The following is a 20659-nucleotide window of genomic DNA, read 5'->3' as shown; positions in this document are numbered from 1 at the left end:
AGCCTATAATCTTTAACCATGATCATTACTGGGTAACAATGACTATGGGTATATAATTATTGATTAAAACTTTAAGAGTAGCCATGATTTTGAGTAGCCATGAACATAAAATGGTAAGGTTACAATATAAAATAAATTACGCTCTGCGCATATAAGAATTTCCACTGATAAGAGACACTGTTGCAGAACTGTATTTCTTTAGTTGATCGTTAACCATTCACATTATGCAGTCTATGTCAGTGTTAAGAAATGTGGGGATAAATGAAGAAATGTACAGCATTGAAACTACAATTCCATTCCTAGGTATCACAAGGACTGAAGTCAAAGAATATAGGTTTTATTCTAAACCTCACAGTTTCCTAGTCACAGGATTCAGGGCAAGCCACTTTGCTTTCTTAGATTCAGCCTGCTAGTCCAACCCCTGAAGGTCCAGGGTGGTAGCAGATTAAAATATTTTGATGACAAAGTGTGGACATTTTTATAAACTCTGAGTTCCCAGTTCTATCTTTAGAACACTGCTTGTACTCAACCGGGAGACTGTTTTGCTATTTTTATTATTTGTTTTCTGGAAATTGAGCTCTTCATCAGTACTTTCATTGTAATAGCAATTACAGAAACAGGCATTTATGACTCAATTATCTGCCACAACCATACGGCAGCTTTTCAGGTGAATGTCACTTTGTCACCAAGCATATTCACTTCATGAAAATAACTTCAGACACATTTTAGTTTTGATGACAAGCTCTGAAAATAACACCGGGGGAAAAAAAGCAAAATTTAAAAATATAGAAGTTGCCTCCCTGATCGTGTATTCAGACACCAAAAGCCCAGAGAACTTGGGCAACAGTGAGTAGTTTTCCCAAGCAATTGCTAACCCGCAGTAGCGGGAGCAACCAGCAATCTAATGTGAAATTCTTTTCATCTTCCCTCCACACTCCTGCTAAAACCAGGAGGATTTCTGAGAGGCACTGAGATTCTCAATCAGTGCAATGAGGCAGCTTTCCTCTGGTCTGAGCTCAGGAGAGGACGAGCAATTTCATGTTAAACATACACACAAGATGACAGGAAATGAGATGAACTGATAGCCCCAAAATACATATGCAAAGTCTTCCTTGGAAGCCAGCTTTTCACTCTCTTGTACAAAGTTAATGGAAACCAAGGAGCTACCATTCCAGAATTGCCATCCCCTTTAATCCTTAATAACCAAATAAAAATGGGCAGCCTGTATTCGGGAGCAGTTCCAGCAAGCAGACCTCTAGGAAACAAGGCTCCCCACAGACTTTCCCTTGATCTTAAAGCTTAACTTGAAACATTTATATGCACGGAGCACCTGGCCAGGAGATGTGAGAAGGCCTTTTTCTTTCTTTCTTTTTTTTTTCTTCCACCTTGACTCTGTTTCTTTCTTTAATAATATATTCAGTTTTCTTTTTTCCCTTCCTGGAAACTGATTCTATTCTAAATAATGTTTTTTGTTCTTTCTTAATAGTTTAAGGAAAGCAAGACAAAATTGAAAAACCCCCATTAATATGCATCAGGCTCCCCGCCTGCTGATCCTATCATCTCCTCTTTAGGAAAGATGAAGAAAGTCAATGTAAGTTACTTTCAATCAGGTTAGGGACTTCTTTTGTTGGAATTCAAGGGGCTCAGGTTAACCTATTATGCAATTTAGTATCTACTAGCTGCACAAATCTTCTTTCACACACCTTGCTGGAGGATGAAGTGATGAGCGTGGAAACTTGCTCTGAGTGCTCTGGGTTTAAAACACGCAGGTGTCTGAATAATGCTTGGATGTTTAACAAGGAGAAAGGTGGAGTTAGGCACTAAGATGCTGATGCCGTCTGAGCCACAGCCTCAACAAGAATGCAAAAACTGCATTCAACAGTGAAAACAGAGTCTTTTATAAAATAATTTCCCTCAATCAGGTCAAAACTAGGACAGACACTTAAAACAAACTGGAAATAAATAAGAACCTAGTACTGGTTTGTAAGTATCACCATCCCTTGTCCTCCTCTTTTTTTCCATTTCTCATTCCTTCTTTCCTCCTCATGTTTGTTTTATCCAAGAGATGTTTTTAAAAAACAAATTACAAAAGGTGTCATCAGTTACTGGCAGTAACCCACAGACAGAAGCAGGTACAAGAACTAATGCCTATAACATACATAACATAACATGTTATACATAACATCATATCATCTTAAATTAAGGCAAACATGTGGTATTTAACCTTTTGGGATTGGCTCATTTCCCTTAGCATTATGGTTTCCAGTTTATGTATGTTATATGTTGTGTATAAACTAAAACTGAAATGTCAATGAGGTGGTCACAGAAGGTGGTTAAGAACTAGCCTTTATTTTTAACATATTGGTTACTCATTACTATGTTAATTAATTCCATAATGATGTAAATTTTTGCTGATAGTATGTTGGAGCTTTTAATTGATTGGGATGATACTCTGCTGGCTCTGTCTTCAGACCAGAAAGGGTATACCTAAGAAGCCGTTGAACTTGACTGGACAATAAGATGCTGGACTCTGTGTTTGGTATATGCTTGCAATGAGGGAATCTCAACTGAACTTGAACTGTGGTTATGCAACAAGGTGGAGGAATCCACCATGGTGGGAGGGTTTGGGGAGGGGTGGGGAGAACCCAAGTACCTATGAAACTGTGTCACATAATACAATGTAATTAATGAATTAAAAATAATAAATTAAAAAAAAAGAACTAATGCCTAAGGAATGCTCCAAAGTATGTCCAGTGCAAGTCATGCATTTCTGTATGGTTGGTGGAATGTCACTGTGCATCTGTGGATGTCACTACCCCTAGAGCAAACCCCATCACCACCAAATATTCTTCAGCCAGACAGCCAATTCACCTCTTAGCCAGCCATCTCAACCTACTTTAATCTCATCCTTCATTCATCCAATAAGAATAACAGCTGACCTGACTTTCATAGAATCTTCCATGGTCCCTCCCTACTTGCCTATTGCACAGTATTACAGTAGAATTCACCAAGATCCATGCTAATACCAGGCAAAGTGTACAGTACTTTGGTGGACTAGTGCAGGCATATTTTTTAATTTTTTTGTATTATTTATTTTATAGGCAAAGAGGAAAGAGATCCCATATGCTGCTTTACTTCCCAAATGCCTGCAATGACTAGGTCTGCACTGGGATGGGACTAGGCTGAACCGAGAAGCCAATAACCCAAACTGGATCCCCTAGGTGGGTGGAATGAACCCAATTAATATCACTGTTGCCTCCCAGGGTCTGCATCAGAGGAAACTGGAGTTGGGAGAGTAGTCATACACCTTAACTCACATCTTCATAGCTTAAATGCTTACTTCTACAGTGCCATTTAATTCACCAGTATCAAACCCAGCAAATATTCATGTTTTCACTTCAAGATAATTTTCCCCTCAAGAAGAGAAAGGAAGAAGGGATTTGGTAGAAAGTGTAAGAACTACAGATTCACCATTACCTAGAAGGGTAACTCCACACCTGCCAAGGATTCTCCATTGCCTGCACAATCTCACAAACTCAAATCTGGGAAGTTATGGCTGTCTGAGCTCACTTCCCATTTGCCCCTGGAGCCTGTGGTCTCAGTGTCTCCTATAATCCTCCCCGTTCTAATGGCTTCTGGCCCTATGTCTAAGCTGTGAAAGTCTACTCTTTTCAGGGGAGCAGAAGGAGATGCCATTTCCTTTTGTTTTGTTTGGAAGCTAAAGCTCAAATCCCTGACCAAAGTTTTGGGGCTTTTTCATCAAAACTAAGTCAAGCAAGGTGATTCAGACTATATTCCCCCTGTGTGGATGCCAAAGAAATGAAAGGCTATTCACACGCACACACACACACACACACACGTGTGTGTGTCACATGTGTGTGTCTTCACATCACTTTCCGTGTTGGATGCAACTCTCTCCCAGTTTTGGAATCAGTATCATTTATTTCTCAGTTTGCTTGAAGATTACCCTCTAACATGACAAGTTACTAATTATTTCCAGTCTCAGTCTATGTTTATGAACGTGGAAGCTTGGATGCTTTCTCTCTACACCTGAAATCCCACTGTGGTTTATCTCACTCTTTCTCATCACCTGCAGTGTGACCAGAAACTGTGGGCCCTGCCTGGGGATGTGGAAGTCTGTCTAAAGGCAGAAAATTCCATTCTAACTGCATCTATCACATTATCTCAACACAATCAGGTAGTCTTTTTTACAGTTCTATATTAATGGCTTCCTTTTAAACGATGCATGCTTGCAGTAGATGTAAAATATACATTGCCTATCTATCGGAAATTTGCTGTGTTTACACTCTCAAATTATGCTGATGTAAGTAATGAACAATATGATTACAGACTGCTTTTAAAGATACAGTGCATAAAAGTCTAGGAGATTCTAAGGTAAAGGATTAGGGGCTGAAATCTTTAGCAGATTTACAATTCACTTCTTTGCTTTCAGCAAAGTCTGTGTCTAAGTCAAATGTGTCCAGTTCTACCAAGTGAGAGAGACAAAAGCTAACAACTTATAGGAGAAGTAGTTCCACTCTTTCTCCTAATCAGCTACAAAAATCAGAATTTTATAGTACTAGATATATACTATATTTCTATGTATGACCTCTGGTATCATGTCCTGAGATTCTTTTAATTCAATATATATCTGTTATTTAAAATGTTATTTTCAATTTCTCCATAAATAAGGTAAGCAATGAAAGTTCAAAATGACTGAGAAAACTATGCTCATTGGAAAAGAAAACAAAAACACTTCAAACTTCAGAAGCAAACTAACAAAGAAATAAAACAAAAGGAACTGTGTGTGTGGTTCTTCATTTTTCACCTACTAAGAAAAAAAGTAATCGCCTTTCATTCACAAAAGTAAACCATGTCAGACAACTAATGAACTGGATTTTCCATTCCATGGGAGGTGGAACTTGTCCAGTGTATCGGGACGCAAGTCTACAATGGATAAATGCCTAAAAGAGCATGGAAATAGAGATGGTAAACAGTACTTATTATGCAAGAAGAACAGGCAATGTATGTGATGCCGTTAATTATTTCTAAAGGACAGTTCCTTCCAGCCCCAAGAATCAGCAATATGCCTACCATTCAGAACAGAGCCCGTATTAGTGGAGGGCAGCCTGGTGTTTGAAAAGCATAAGCACATTTCTCCTGGTCGGTGTTCATCAGTAACACAGAGACCTCAAGGTTGTTCATGGCTGTCTTCATACCAAGCCCTCTCACTAAAGTGGCATACCTGTGTGCTCCATTACAGCCAGGAAAGTAAGGTGCTGCACCATTATTTTTCTAGCAACTGAGTTTAGAAAGAAAAAAAATTTGCCCATCCTGCTTCCAAACTTTTCGATAGCTTGTCAAAATAAGGGACAGTGGAAGCACACAACACAACAAAATGTAATCACCAAACTGAGCTCTTGCAAGAAAGCTCCCCAGTGTTCCCAACGTGGTTCAATCAGACTGCTCATTAAAGAAGTCATTTTAATACTCACTGTCAGTCCCATCTTCTAGGTGCCAGGATTTGCTTTTGAAGAGAGAAGGTACTCTGTGGGCCAGCTTTGCAGAAAGTAAACACCTGGAAACCAGGACAGGGTTTCCTGATTTTTAATATCTGGCTTCTAAATTCAGAGGGCTCCCACCCCTTCTCCCTGTGTTTTTGATTTTGATTTTTGGTTTAAAATGCTTTTTTCTTATAATTTATTTTATTTCAATATTTTAGTTTGCACAGGCACAAGGTTCTGTGAAACACACCTCAAGTGTCTTTTAAAAATTAAAACAGGGTTGATTTGTCATGTCAGTGATTCCTGCTAATCAAAACCACTGACACCTTTTCAGGAGGGAAGACGCGTGGTTTAGCTCTCTCACTAGAGAGCACTGCTTCATTTGTGCATTTTGATCTAAATCTGAATGCTTTCCTACAGATAATTCTCTTGCATTTTTAAAAAGAGAGAAATAAGGAACGAAATTTCAAGAAAATAAGTTTATTTGGCCAGGCAGGCAGATCCCTATCCCTGACCCCAGACGTATGAGCAGAGCTTCAGGTCCCTCTGCTGGCCCGGCTCACTGGGAGCTCCAGAGTGCAGGCTCAGCAACACTAAACTGAAACTCGGAAATAGAATTTTTTGTTTCTTGTTCTTATGGCCCAGGACCATTGCCAGGATGCATGGATCTGCAAATGTGGGCTCCACTTGGTGTAAATAATGAGCTGCCGCAGACAACAACCTCTCTACCTAGCACATCACTGGGAACCTTGCACACATATGTTGGTAGCTGAACATGTTCCACTTTCCCACTGTGCATTTTCTTTTGCAATCATCCTTTAAAAGTTAGAAGTGGTTTTGATGAACAAGCATATTTATAGGAAGCTTCTTGTCTTTAAATTTAAGGATTTCTGGAAAAATCAACAAGGCAATAGGAGACCCAAGCATGTCTCAGGGCAATGAGTTTCCCGCAGTCTCCCTGCTTTCTCACAACAGGAAGTCCCAGAACTACAGTTTCTGGAGCAACACATTTGACACTTTGAACCTGCGGAACCATGCCACACTGTTCTAATGCTTTCTTCAATGAAAATCAGATTGCTATTTAATGGCTAAACAGGATCTGTAGTTTCCTTGTAAATCCATGGTAGAAAGCACCATTCCCATTCATTTGTTGTTATGAGCACCTTTCTATAAACCCATTAGTTAATAAAGGAAAAATTGGTGTTATTGTCTAATTCCAATCTCCATGAAATTCACACTGTTTCTTTTAACCACAAAAAGGAAGTAAGGAAAAAATGTAATGGTAAAGAAAAATACTTAGTAGGTTGATTGGTTCAAATGGATCGATCCAAATAATATTTGAACAGTGATTCATCCACCTATGTAATTCCTTAAAGAGTAAATAACAATCTAGATCAAGTAATGATACAAAGAGACACAGAGAGAGAGAGAAAGAGAGAGAGAGAGAGAGAGAGAGAGAGAGAAGCAGGTGGAAAGAAAACAGAATTTGGGGAAGGAGAAGAAAAAAGAACTTCACGAAGCTGATAGAACACTCAAATTCGTTTAGAAATGAAACAGATTTTCTAGGCTATAAGTTACAGAATTAAATAGAATACCAACAGAGGGATATTTTTCTCGAATGTCTAAAATTATTGCTGTAGAAACACAACCCTCCCAGTTTTAGAATCCTCACATTGTCTGAAAAGAACACACGGGGGTGGTAACACCATTAGCAGGTTTTCCTTTTGCATCACATCAGTTCCAACCCGCAGCCAGGTCCAATCACCTTTGTTTTTTCTCACAGGGTAAGCAAATATTTCAGTTGCCGGAATTCTGCTATTTTTACAGTGAATTCATCTTTCTTGTCATGGAGAGGCTTGTGTGCTTTTAGTCATGATTCCCCTCCCCCAAAAAAGTATATGAGAATTTTAAATTGAGTTAAATTCATATTACTTTGAAGACACCGTTACTGAAAGAATTAAAAGCACTAGGATCATCCCGAAATTTGTTGCTAATCAGAAGCACATGGATGTGCTATTTAAACTTCTGATATTCAAACCCATGAGTTCCAGCACAAAGGTATCAGAATCTATTACTATATATATTTTCCTCTCTCTCTCTCTCCCCCTCTCTCAATATATTATCTATCTATGCAGCCTTCCATCCACCGTCTACTTACATGTTTAACAATATGCTTCCAAATTTTTCAACTACTACTTCAAGATAGTGCAAAATCAAGAGATGCTAAATTAATTCAATGGGAAAGATCATCCAGTGGCTCTTTTTGTGGCTTCCTGTAGCTACAAAATCAGAGGAGCTGAAGCTACTAGACAGAAATGTCTGTTCTCCAAGGATGCACAGAAATAAACATTATGGTGCATACTTCTTAGGTATATGAATTGCAGATGAATAACTTAATATTACTTTACCAGGGTACCATTTTCTGCAAAAATAAATTACAAATCTTAGCTTTTGTATTTTGTTTTTTATTTTAATGTGGTTGTTTAAAAAATAAAACCCATCTTGTTTTTACTCAAAGCTTGACCATAAAAGAACAATGTTGCCATCTAGCGGGAAATTGAAGATATAAAAGAATCTCACATGAAATTTCAGGTTGAGGGTAAAGAATCCTCAGGGCTGACAGTAAACAAATATCAAGAAAGAATTTCTGTCATTGAAGGAATTTCTACAAACTACAGAATGCTACAACCAGACACTCTGAACCTAGAAACCAGTAGGTCAGTTGGCAGTGAACTGTCTTCTTTACACACAAAAATCATGTTAAACCCCTGCTCAGAACTCTTCAAGAACTTCCCTCAGGATGAGAAAATTCAAGAACCTAGTCATGGCCTGGAAGGTCCTCCCACTCACCACCTCTGATCTCACCATCCATCTTTTGGCTGACTCCTTAATAACCACACTTCCCTCCTTGCAGTTCCTCAGGCACATCAAACAAGTGCTAATCTCAGGGGTTTTTGAGCTTCTCTGGAAGCCCTTCTGTAGAACTTTGCTTGGCTCACTCCCTTTTTTCCTTGAGGTTCAGCCCTCAGAGATCAAAGACCTCACTGGGAAACATGTAGGCAGTGGCAGGTACTTCACCACTCTCATTTATCCTGTCAGCGGTACTGTTCTTCAAAACACTGTTTCCATGTAGCCCCTTATATGCCCCCAAAGCATCTTCAGCCAGCAGGGTGGCTATTCCTGAAACCTGAAAGTTTGCTGCTCTCTCATCTGTTGGCAGATTGAATATTTTCTTTCCTACACCACAAAATCTTCTCCTCATTATTTTCACTTAGCACTGGGACAAAGACTAAGCCTACCATGGCCACCACAAGCTGTACACAGCTAATGTCACTTCAGAAAACTTTATATGATGGCTGATGTGAAACAGGAAGAAAAAAGCTATCTAGGAGTTTTGAAATCCTTTTCTGATTATGAAAGTGAACAATACCTACTATAGGAAATCTTGAAGAATATGATCATGTAAAACCTCCAAATCACTCATAATTGCACCACACAGTGGTAGACTCCAAAATGTTTATATTTCCTACCAGACTTTATGTTGTTACTATTATTATTTTGTCTGCGTATTGGATAGTTATGTATTCGATTCCTATATGTTCATAATGTGAACCATATAGTCCATTTTGATTTTTAGGATATTTCCACCTTTTGTTAGAGATTTTCACTTATTTATTGGAAAGTCAGAATTAGTCAAGGAGAGGGAGATCTTCCATCTTGGATCTCACTCCCTTCCATCAGGGAAGAAACTGAAAACCAGATTTTGAACTTGCTACCAAGAGGCAAAGGGAACATAAAACAGCAAAAAATAAACCACAAAGGCAGGGTGGGAAAATCAGAGTGAAGTAAAATTGCCCAGTTAGTGTCTTCTGAGGAAGAAGACACTATTTACATGAGAACTCTAGGTTCTGGCATCGGTTTTACTCCTTTGTGAGTTCTTTCTCACTCAGTGGCCAAACTCTCATGGACCCTTCCCAGCCCCACCAGGAATCTATTAATAACTGTGGGAGCTCAGCTTGGCCCCTGTGACATGCAACTCCATTGCTGGGAAAGCTCTGCTTGCTTTACCAGTGTTGTCTGAAGACTGGGATAACGGTGAGTTGGTGAGGCGAGCTTCCTGGCATGACCTTCTTTCTCTACCATCCCTCATGGCTGGCGGTGATCCAGGCAAAAATACCAGATATCTACAAAGACTGTGTGAAATGCAGATATTTGATAGAAAGGAAGAAGGGGAAGGGAGCAGGGGATGGAGACGGAAAGACGTTTGGAATTGATCATTATGGGAGAGTTTTTCACTTCGTATAAATTTTCCACTCCCTTTAATCTGTACTACAACCTGATCCATTCACATTGGCAATACATGAATCACAGAATCATTTTCTTAGAAGCGATGAAATGTAGTTAGCTCAGGGGTGCACTTTTAAAAACAGCACTGTATTAGTAATATCAAAAGGAGTTTGGACAGAAACTTAGGGGGAGCTGGGTATGGCATACTGATTGTAGACTACACTAATCTGAGACATTAATAGGGAAAATAGCATGAGGGTTATATCTACATTCTTTACATTACTACTTTATAATTTTTGTTTGTAAATGTAAGCCTACTCTGAAATGTTTTTTAAAATCCTTTGAGCTTAACAAAAAGGTGAAAAAGTTTATAAATTTTGTAAAGCTCAAGATCAATTTTTAAGATTTATTATTATTGGAAAGTCAAATATACAGAGCAAAGGAGAGACAGAGAGGAAGATCTTCCATTCATTGATTCACTCCCCAAGTGACCACAACAGCAGGAGCTGAGTCAATCCAAAGCTAGGAGCCCAGAACCTCTTCCAGATCTCCCATGCAAGTGCAGGGTCCCAAGGCTTTGGGCCATCATTGACTGTTTTCCCAGGTCACAAGCAGGGAGCTGGAAGGGAAGTGGGGCTGCCAGGACCTGAACCGGTATACATATGGGATCCTGGTGAAGGCAAGGTGAGGACGTTAGCTGCTAGGCTACCGTGCCAGGCCCCTGAAGATCAATTCTTAAAAAGCTTTATTGAAGAACTCACATCATGTTTTCCTACAAAATTCTCCAGGTTATCAAGAAAATTAATCGCACTATTATTATTCGTTAACAAGGTGAATGCTGAACTTAAATCTTGGTCTTATATATGAAGCTACTATGATAAGTAATGTTAAAGCCATCTCTCATCAATATGTTTGTGTCCTGAGTCTGGATCGTATAGATGAAATTCCTCATTGATAATACCCTAGAGAAGCTGGCTTTGAGTCACAGTGGATTAAACCAATGCCAGCATGCTGCCATCCCATGTAAATGCCAGGTTCTGTCCTGGTTACTCCACTTCTGATCCAATTCTGCTAACGTGCCTGGGAAAGCAGCAGAGGATGGTCCAGGGATACCGGTCACTATACCCACATGGGAGACCTGGATGAAGTTCCTCAATCCTGGCTCTAACCTAGCCCAGCCCTTGCCATTGAGGAGTTAGATGGAAGATCTCTCTTTCTCTGGGTTATCTTCTCCCTCTGTAATTCTGTCTTTCATATAAATGAACAAATCTTGAAAACAAAGCAAACAAAACAAAACAAAAACCAAGCTAGAAGGAACACAAATTTATCCACACTGTAAGAAAACACAAACTCGCACTTCCCCCTAGTGGTCTATCTTCTTATAACCCTCCACTTAAGATTAATATTGTTAAGAGGAAAACAAACAACAACATTAATCATGTTAGTCTACCACAATAATTAAAAGTATCTTTCAGTGAGTATTCTATCTCTGGAGGTGAGTTCAGTCTCTCCATGTCACCCTAGAACACCTCTGGTTTATTAGCAGAAGGGCAGCTTATAAGGTTAGATGGTGGCAGAGGGGACATGAGGTGTCCTTACTGGATACAGTGACCCAATCAGGTGAAATTTAAACACTCTGTGACAAGTTTTACTCTGAGCTTCTCCCTGGTCTCTACTACTCAAAGGCTATTAGCTTTTTTCTATGGGGCTCCCTCATGGTCCAGGCTTAAGTTAGTTACGGCGAGTGCTGCAGACCATCTAAACCTGTATCTCTTCTTGCAGCCACCTGATTCCAGTGAGAGCATCCCCTCAGCTCTCTCCTAAGGCAGAGCCATGGATTTCCTTGGAGGCATTTGGGGTTTTCTCATACCACAATGCCAAGGAGATCTAACAAAGCTATAGATAGCTTGCCTTATGCACTATCTTATCCTGCCCTAGCCTCTTCTGGAAATAACTATCTTCCAATTTCCAAACTCAAGTGCTATGACTTGTATGTAAAAGAGAGAGAAGGATCTTTTATAATTGTGAATTATTATCATATTTCTTTTAACATAACTTGAACATTCATTCATTAAAAATATTTGCCTGAAATTTAAAAAGCAGCAACTAGAGTGGACATTTTATCTAGAAGTTAAGCTATCACTCAGGACATCCACATTTCCTAACAGAGTGCTGGGGCTCCAGGCTCAGCTCAGCTCCTACCAATGTGATGCAACTTGTAAGCTAGTAAGGGCAGACAAGTACTTGGATATCTACCACCCCTGAGGGGTACAGGTTTAGGTCCTGGATCCTGAATTTGGACTGTCTCAGCTCTAGCCACTGTAGACATTGGAGGAGTAAACCAGTAGCTGAAGGCCCTCACTCACTCTCTCTCTCTCTCTCTCCTCCCCATCTCCAAAGAAATAACAAAAACTTGTTTAAGAGGCTAACAATCAAGCCATACAAACTTTCGACTGAAGGTACTCTGTGAAATCCATTGTACACTGTGTTTCCTAATTTGTTCATTTAACAAGTCTTTTTAAAATAAAATAACAGTATTTCTTCTTTTTTAAATTTATTATTTGATTATTTTATAATACAGTTCCATAGTCTCTGGGATTTCTCTCACTCCCCCAAACCTACCCTTCTCCCACTGATTTTCTCTATATTATTACAATAGTATAGTCCTTCATAAACAGTCATCAAATGATCATTCTGCTATTTAAGAATATCCTGGGCCAGGCATGGGGGCCTAGTGGCTAGAATCTTAGCCTTGCACACACTGGGATACCATGTGTGTGCTGGTTCTAATCCTGGCAGCCCTGCTTCCCATCCAGCTCCCTCCTTGTGGCCTGAGAAAGCAGTTGAGGATGGCCTAAAGCTTTGGGACCTGGCACCTTTGTGAGAGGTCTGGAGGAGGATCCAGGCTCCTGGCTTCAGATCAGCTTAGCTCCAGGCACTGCAGCCACTTGGGCGGCGAGTCGGCAGATGGAGGATCTTCCTGTCTCTCCTCCTCTCTGTATATCTGACTTGGAAATGAAAATAAATAAATCTTTTTAAAAAAGAATATCCTGACATTGTTGATATGGACAATGGCAGAAAGTCCAGTATCCTATTGTCAAGATATATTTAACAGCTTAATTGGGAGTCCATCTTTAGCCTGGAAGTAGAGATGCACACTGCATTGCATCTTCACATCGGAATATAATAGTCTCTATTACACAGTTAGGAATAAATTAAGAAACTATGGTACACTTCCTCTGTGGAATACCACTCAGCCTTTAAAAAGAATGAAATTCTACCATCTGAAATTAAATGGTCCCAACTAGAGATCATTATGCTCAGTGAAATATTTAATCAATCCCAAAGGACAGTTATCATATGTTCTCTCTGATACAAGGCAACCTTCATGAAAAATATAAGATCAACAGCCTCAGCGGGCTTCCGGAATGACCCCATCCAGGAAGTTATTTTTTCTTGACCCACATGGGTACCTATAACCAGGTCTTGTGGCTGCCTTTGGAGAGGGGCGCTCACAGCAGGCCTTCAGGATCTCCTGCTTGGAGGCTTTTCTAACCAGCACAGATGTGCACAGCTGAGCACACTGGCTCCCTGGGCAGGAGGGATGCTCAGCGGGCTTTGGGGACCACCCATCCTGGAAGGTTTTTTTTTTTTTACCTGCATGGGTGCCTGTAGCTGGGCCACATGGCTCCTCCTGTCCTCCTTTTGGTTGCCAAAGGTGTTGGGCGAAGCCCCTCAGGCTGCCCAGCAGTGCACCCTCATGGTTTGAGGGGTTTTGATTTACAGTGGAATGATCCAGCAGGGCTTCAGCCACCTGACCTGTGTCCAGTGGCCTGCCTACTAGGTGGATGTCAGGTTCGTGAGCCCCAGGGGTGGGGAATCTGGTGATGCTTGGGGCACCTGGCCTGGGTCCTTGGACTTGCATGCAAGAATGTGTCCTATTTAATGAAAAAAGTGAAGCAGTGGACACAGACCCTGTTGTAAAAGAATATGGCAACTCATTATTTGGTGCTGTAGCAGAACAACAGAAGTAACTGGACAACTACCCCAAACAAAGGATGACAACAAAAAAATCTCAGTGAATGGAGCCAGTGGACATTGCTGGGTGACATCATCCTCACACTGGTGAAATCAGCAGCATTTCAGAACTATCCAAACCACTTGGACAGAACCCTCAGAATACGTACACATTGAGATTCTGGACTGATATGAGGTGGTGGTTCCTCACCCCTGGGTACTAGAAAGACATGAGTGATTTCCTCCTTTGTCTCTCCCCTTCCCCCAGGAACAACAAGAAGACATTTGGAAGCATTGAGTTCATTCAATTTTCCCTAAACCTCAATCCTTCCCACTCTGATCAACCATATAATCATTATAAAAAATAAAATTTACATTAAAAAGATCATTAGCCCTTTCAATACTGTTTCTTACATTTCATCGGTTTTAATGTTTTTGTTTTTTACTTTCATTTCTTTTTTCCCCTTATTTAGCAAGTCTCGATATTTTAGTAGCTTTTTCAGATTTCACATAGGAAAATTCAGAAAATGCTAATCTTTAGCATGTAAGTGATTAACTAGCAAACTTATAATGCAACATTTCTCTGGATTTATCATCCAAAATCCAATGTGTTTTTAGCAGCATTAATCCTTTATGGATCTTAGTCCTGTACCCTTTTAATAAAAAGTTATAATGGGTACATTTCTATCCAACCTGTCACCTAAGAGTACAGACAGGCCATAGAGGACCTCAAAGGCACAGTAGATACATTCAGTATCAGAGAATGCTTTCTTCTCAGAAGCTTCAGGTCCCTAGCTCAGCTGAAAAAGGGGACAATCATGAGCCTGGCTACATGTCCATCACTTTACATAGATGATGATTTTGTTGGCCCATGAGTCAGGTATATCACCCTTATTATAAAGATGAAGAATTGAGGACTCTAGGGGTTTATAAGTGGTCCAGGAGCCTCCAACACAGGGTGTACAAGCTGCGACTCAAGCCCAGCATGTTTCACAAATGTTAAGCTTCTACTGAAATGGACACTTCCGAAGACTGAGGCACTATTAAGGATTTACAGCTCTGTAAGCCCAATTTCATTGTCACATCAGAGGGGACCTTTGGGGACTTTGGATTAAATGATTAACCATAATTGGTTCACAAATCGGAAGCCAAACTACTAGGCAACATTTCCAGCTATCCACAAAAGATCAGATTTCTGCTAGAGTGCGGGCAGTTGACCTGTCTCCTCTGTGATGGGAATGTTTCTTGAGAAATCCAGCAGTGACAGGAAAGTTTCAGGATGGACAACATCATGCAAATGATGGGGCTGGGAATTCCCAAGAACTCTCCACCTTCCTGTACTTATCCTGTTTGGAGTACTGTTGTCACATTGCTATGGACCAGGAAAGTCACAGCATCATTGAGAATCTCTTTTTCAAAGGCATCTGAAGATCCCTGGCCTCATCATCTCCTTTAGTTTATTCTGGTACAGACACAGAAAATTGACTGGGAAATGAGAAAAACTAAGTATAAAAGCACCAGCCACTGGGTGTCACTGATTTACCACTTGAACATGCTTCATCCTACATTTTAATAGCAAGAAAAAACCCAGCCTTTTTAGGGGGATATTTCAAGGCACCTTTTATTCATTTATGCTACTGATGAACGCAGCAGATTTCAAGATGTTTTCACTATGAATCCTGTGACATCAACAGCTCCATGACAATCCCTTTTCTGCCACTGTTATATTCACAGCTGTAGTCATAATATTCCCATTTTAGAGATGGATACGCTAAAGCTGAGCAAGCTAACAGATTGAGAATGACAAAGGATAGACTCTTCAAATTGATTATTTAAATTAGGATTCATTTAAAGATAATCCTCCATTGTTTTACCCCTGTCCAATGTCCCATTTCTACATGCATGAAGAGAAAAAAAGATAATTTCAGAATATCTCCAGTGAATGTCAGGATAATGACTGTTAACCTCTAAGACATGCTATTAAGAGTTGTCATTTATCATGTCTTTTCTGTGCTGTGGATACGCCTAGTAACATAGCGCTTAGCACTCACTACAAAACGAGATATGTTATTAGTACCCCTAGATGAAAAACACTGGAGACCAGAGAGGGTAAGTAACTAGTCATAACACAGAGAAGAGGGTAAGTACCTTGTGTCACATCACAGAGAAAGCAAAACAAAAATTTTACATGTAAGCCCAGGTTTCAGTGCACAGTCATATTCGTCGTGTCACAGGCATCTACATCTTTATAGAAATGTTATCTCTATCTTGAACAATACATTTCAAAATTCTACATTGTGCCAAAACTTCTGTTACCCAAACGGTCAGCAATTAAAAATAGTAAACACACTAGTCATCTCACAATGTACATATTTGTCAAAACACCATGTGGTACACTGAAGCAGTATCCCATATTTGTTTGACAAATGTAACATAATAAATCTGGGGGAAAAGTACTGAATCTAAGATACTTATGTCTGCTATCATTTAAAATTGTTTCCCAGACAATTCCATTTGTAGAGGGAATAAATTATTATCTCTCACCCCAGGCGGCCCAGCACTTTTCCTCCAGAATTCTCTGGTTGACATTCTGGCCTGGGATCTTATGTCTCCAAATCTTCCGCTGTCTAAGCAGGAGGCCTCTTATCGTTCTTTTTTACAGAAGATGTCTTCCTTCTCTCTCTTTGGCTTAGAAATGTAAGCCTTATTTGGGCTAATGAGCTGTGGACAGCCTTGAGGTTATTCATTTATCTGCCAAATAGGTGCAGCCAGAGCCCAGCAAAGGCTGGAAACTCATAAGTTTCCCCATTCTTCCTTGCCAAGGACTAAGTTCAGTGCTGGGAGATAAGATAATAGGTCTACATCACCATTAGCTCTTGCCAAGTCCCTGCTCTGAAGAGAAGCCAGCTTTCTCTTTGGTGGCCCTCTGACTCCACAGGAGTTGCACCTTCCTGTAACCTAAAGTCCAAACATCACAAGGTCTTTGTCTCTCTCCAGAGTCTAGGCTTTTGCTCCACATCTGGTTACGATGGCAATTCTTCCAGCCTTGTGTATCTGATGAACAAATTCACTATTTTATTTTAGAAAAAATCAGGTTATAAAATGCAGCACTTTTGTCCTTTTCATTCTTCATTTTAAACAAAAGGTAACATTTTTGTTTCTCATGCTGAGCAAGTCTCAGACACCTCAGGGATGAAAATTTCCTCCTGACTCTTGTAACATAATTTTCTCAAAATAACTTGCCTGGATTACTACTGCCAAACTCAAGCTTTCTCTCTTGAAGATTGTCTTCAAAAAAGAGATAAAAATCAGTGTATAACAGATGTAATCTAATTGAAACTTTCTTCTCATTTATTATAATAATGTTCCCAACTTTTATCTTAAATTACATTATTTGAAGTAAAAAGCAAAAAAAAAAAATTCTTTTTGGTAAAAACCATATGCCCAAATGCAGGTCAAAATAAAGATGCAGATGTTTAGGGGATGTGGAAACAAATTATTCATGTAATTTTTGTATATAATTTACTATGCCATCTGTATAAATGTGGAGTAATTTTTCAGTCTTGTTAATTCACAGCTTTTGAAAAATATTTTACTTAGGTGAAAGTCAGAGTTACACATGGAGGGAGGGAGAGGGTAAGAGAAGAAGGGAGAAGGGGAGAGGGGGAGACAAAGGGAAGGAAAGAAAGAGGAAGAAGGAGAGGGAGAAGAAGGAACAGAAAAGGGGGAGGGAAAATGGAGGGAGAATGAGAGGAAGGGAGAGAGAGAGGAAAGGAGAAAAAAATATATTCTATCTACTAGTTCCTCCCCCAAATAGCTACAATGGCCAGGGCTGGGCTCAGCTGAAACCAGAAGCCAGAAACTTCATCTGAGTCTCCAAAGTGGGTACAAGGACCCAAATACTTGGGCCATCCTCTGCTGCTTTCTCAGATATATTGGCAGGGATCTGGATTAGAAATATTATAGCCTGGACATGAACCAGTGCCCATACAGGATGCTAACTTTGCAGATGATGGCTTTACTTGATGTCACAATGCTAGCTAGCCCCTATCTGAAACTTTTAACAAGAGCATCTTCCATCTTTTTCTGCTTCCAAGCCACTTGCCCCTGCCCAAGCATCTGCTGGTTCCTATGCTATCTTACACTAGCCTCATAGTCTCTTCTAACATCGCAGAACCACTGCCTTTACCATGCTCACATGTGCTCTACAATTCCTGCCACTTCATTCATCCAAAACATATGTTCCAAGTGTCTACTCTATGACAGGCACTGATTTCACAGACCCTCTGATGTCTGTGTCATGGCCCACATTCTTAAGCCACTGCTGCTAGGATTAAGCCTGATCAAGTCACTGGCCAAAAATCCAAAATCAAGAATGCGCAGCAGAAAGATTCCAAGCAAAACTGAAATTCTTAACCAAAGATCATATTGCTTTTGAAGTTTATCACGTTTATGTTAGGATGGTCTTCTATCCCTCAATTTGGTTCTTTCACTTCTTCATCTAATAAGTTTTCTGAGAAAAACAAAACAAAATAGAATTAAGTGCCATGTGCTAATAGATAATCTAAAAGGTAACCATTAACATAGATGAAAGGGATATTCTACTGTCTTAAAATTAACAACACCACATAAGCTGTGACAGGAAATTATCTCTATATTTAGATCTACATGATTCTTCCTTCCTTTGCAAATGAGTATTGGTTGTTAGACATTACAAGGATTACAGTCATTATGCTATCCAAAGGAACCCATTTTAGGGAAAATGTTCACTTGGAAATCACATTTCCTGAATGAACACAGCAAGCTTCATTCAACCTCATGCCAGTCAGGATTAGGATTTGAAAGGAGAGAACTGAATGCTCCTTTGCTCAGCCTTCTCTGTTTCACAATTCACATGAACAAATTAAAAGGTAAAATTTTTCCGATATTGCAGATGCATTCAGGCATCCTCTGCTGGGGAATAACCCCAAATGCCTGGTACATAAAGGGGGTGAATGAAAATCAGAATGCAAGGGTACTTCACAAAGCTCATGAATAAATAGAATTAAAGGGTAAGTGCATTTTGGTGCATTTTTTTATTTGTGGGAAATGCATATTATGGAAAGGATATGTAAGTGTTGTTTCAAAACTCTTTGTGCCAAAATAAATGTATCTCTTAATTCATTCTTTTTCATAAACTTCCTAAAGAGTATATATATTGGGAAAATTGGGCAGAGATAGAAATATTGTCTCTTTGCTTGTTATAACTGCGTGGCCATCACTTATGTCACTAGTAATTTATAGAGGGACAGGTCCCCTGAAAAGCACACTGCACTCTCAAAGAGCAACTTATGTTCTAATGATACCATAAATATGAGAAAATCAACACATTCAGACCTCAGGACATGTGTGTCAGAATACAGATATTCACTATTTCTTCTTAAGTGTGGGTCACAAAGGCCAGGACAAGATGGTCCAGCATAATTTCCCCTCAAAAAGCAGAGAATTAAATAAGTTGCCACACCTTGCTGAGAGTTATTGGTCCTGAACAGAAGGGCTGTTGGTCCTTAAAACAATCCAGTTAGAACCAGTATTTCCCAATTACCTAGCCCCATTCTTCCTGACTCAAACGCGCCCACCAAATCCTTGGACACAAGGTCTTCATTTATGCCCCCCATCCCTAAGAAAAAAAAAAACACTAACCCCTATAAAGAAAGAAACTTAAGTAACTAGAAGAATAATACAGAGGGACTGTCAACTAGGAAAGCGCGTAGCCATAATGCAACGAACTAGTAACACAAACTTCATGATGCTAATTCCACGGGCTGCTAAAATGTGCTTCAGTGAGTATCCCAAGTACCACACTATGCTCTCAGAAAAATGACTTCCAGGGACTGGCACTGCAGTGGGATAGGTTAAGTCATCTCCTACAACACTAGCATGTCATATGTACCCCAGTTCAAATCATGGTTACTGCATTTCTGATCCAGTTCCCTGCTAATGTGCCTGGAAAAGCAGCAGAAGATGGGACAAGTGGGAGATCTGGATGAAGCTCCTGGCTCCTAGCTTCACCCTGGCCTAGACCTGTTACTGGCCATGTGGGGACTGAACCAGCAGATGGAAGAATATTTCTATCTCTCTGCCTCTATCCTTCCCTTCCTCCCTCAATCCCCTCCCTCCCCCTCCCTCCTTCCTCTCTCTCTGCCTTTCAAATGAACAAATACATGATTAAAAATGAATTTTAATGTGCACAATAACTCCTTTGTTTATGATTTTGAAATATTAAATGTCTTCTTCAAAGTAACTACTAAAGAAGGCACCATATGCTGTAATAGAAGGAGAAAACAAAGAACAGCAGCTGAGACTCAAATCCAGAATCACCTCAAAGGGTATGCAGCTTGCAGGTAGCATATTCTTTAAGGGAGACAGGGTATGTCAGTATGGCTATATCCAAAAAGAGGAAAAAATACAAGTGTTAGCAAGGATGTGGAAAAAAAGGGAAGCTTTAGACACTGTTGGTTAGAAACGAAAATTAGAAAAGAGAAAGTAGGCTCTTGGACTACCATCATTGCTATCATATGATCCATCACTCACTCTTCTACGTGTTTAATCTGAAGGATTTGAAATGAGTATGTCAAATAGGTATCTCTACTCTCATGTACCTCGCAGAACTAATCACAATACCTAAACTACCAATCCAAGTATCCACCAATGGATGAACAGATATCTATATCGATACAGATATAGATATAGATATAGATATATACACAATAGAACAAATCTGGAGGAATGAAGCAATATGAAATAAATCCATGGAAGACATACACTGCTTGATATCACTTATGTGTAGAATCTACAACAATCAAACACAG

This window comes from Ochotona princeps, chromosome 7 (assembly GCF_030435755.1).
Source record: "Ochotona princeps isolate mOchPri1 chromosome 7, mOchPri1.hap1, whole genome shotgun sequence".
NCBI lineage: Eukaryota > Metazoa > Chordata > Mammalia > Lagomorpha > Ochotonidae > Ochotona > Ochotona princeps.
The sequence above is the reverse complement of the archived record's forward strand: the minus strand, read 5'-3'. Positions refer to the sequence as shown.